Source organism: Solenopsis invicta, chromosome 3, assembly GCF_016802725.1.
Source record: "Solenopsis invicta isolate M01_SB chromosome 3, UNIL_Sinv_3.0, whole genome shotgun sequence".
In the NCBI taxonomy this organism is placed as follows: domain Eukaryota; kingdom Metazoa; phylum Arthropoda; class Insecta; order Hymenoptera; family Formicidae; genus Solenopsis; species Solenopsis invicta.
The window spans coordinates 4,255,491-4,257,500 of NC_052666.1; positions in this window are offsets into that span (position 1 = coordinate 4,255,491).

Sequence of the window (2,010 nt, forward strand, 5' to 3'; positions counted from 1 at the left end):
CCGTATGCACGAGAACCTATAAATATTAAATCCCGAAAATTACATTCAATCCCTTGACAATGCTCATCAAACTTTTCATGTAAACGTTCAAAGATATAAACCATGTCTACCACACATTTTCCAGGCATACTACCTTTCCTCACACGAAATGCGTCAACATTACCATCTGTGATTAAATTTTCTTCTTCTTCAGACTCACTGTCATTTTCTAACATCTTTTGCAATTCGTGTAATGTACATATATTTCTTTCTTCGTCACTATCTACTTCAAGACCCATAAAAGCTAATTGTCCGTACATAATTACACTCTCACAAGCTCGCTCATCTTTATCAACCTGCATTGTATTGTCATTTGTATTTTTTCCTGTGTCATTATCTACTTCAAGACCCATACGTGCTAATTGTTTGTGCATAATTTCATTTTTACAAGCTCGTTCGTCTTTATTAATCTGCATTATATTGTCATTTGTATATGCATTGTTTTCTTCTACTACTTCATCATTTGCAATATCCGTTATAATTTCTTTTTTTATAAGATTTTCTACAGATTTCAATCTTTCCTGTTGCCTATAAAAAATTGTTTATGCATTAAGACGAACATATTTTAATAGTATTACTTTAATAATATTGCTTGAATGTTATCTCTTAAATATCACCAACAAAACGCGTTGTACAATACATATACAACAAAAGTAATATTTTTATGTCAACATTATAAATAGCCTTTTTCTCCCTAATGGAAAAACGTTATCAAAAAATTAAATAAAATAAGACTAAAAATATTAAATTGTTCCACTTTTGGAACAATTTTCAGCAAAATTGAAGCATTCAAGTATACTTTGCTAATGTTTTTCCAATGTTTCTACAATATAAATTGCTTTTTCTATATTGATTGTTAATGTGCTGCAACATTGAAATAACATTAAATAAATTATTATCGATATCTTTTCTTACTTAGTGTCCTTGATATTTAATTGCGTTTGAAATAAATTAGAACTTTTACGTCTGTATTAATACTAAAAATCTGTTGATATTATATTTACATTTTACTATAATTTTGCTAAACAAGTTTTACAAAAAGGAAATAAAAATAAAGTCATGTAAATAAAAAAGAAAAGAAAGTCATGTAAATAGAATAAAATTAATTAGAATTTTCTGCAATATGCATATAATAAATAATAAAACACAATTTTATAAAAAATTTTTAATTGTTTAATAAAAATAATAAACATTTATTAATATCAGTAAACAATTATAAAAAATTATAGTGTTCATAAATTTTATGAAGATTTATAGGAATTACTTTTATATTGTAAAAAAATAGCTAAAATAAATGTGTAAAGTTACTACATTGTAAAATTTTTTTTAATTTAATTTTTTTAACAATGTGAATAACAAGTTTTATACATTTCTTTTATTTAATTATTTAAAAATATATAACGTTTATAATATATATAAAATCTAGATTGTTTATACGTTAAATAAATGTAGAATAAATGTTGAATTACAACATGTGTAAAAGATTCTACAGATTTCTGTGAACGTTAAATCAATATTTCGCAAAATTGAATTTACAATTTGTAATTTTGCTGACAAGGGGAGAATCAGGTGAATCACCCTCGGATTTTGATCCCAATTTTTTTATTTATTCTAGAGACGAAAAAAAGTTTACGTCTTCCGGAGTTTGATCTAATAGGCTTTAGTTTCGAAATAATAAATTTGTGAAAATTAGCCATACCGCGGCGCGCATATGAGCCTTCCCGGTAAGTGTTCTCCCAATCAGTGCAGTCGGCTCCGTGCGTTACGTACTTGCTTTATAATCGTACGAACCGGTTTCGCTTCCGGATATGTACAATATTTTTTTTTAATAAGTGTATTTATCTTGATGATATTGATATAGTATGCAAATTTCTAAAATAGAAAATTTATTTTAATATCACTTTCTAAACATTAATTTAAATTTAATTTGAAGGGAATTTGAATTCAAGTAATATTATTTAAAATAATAAA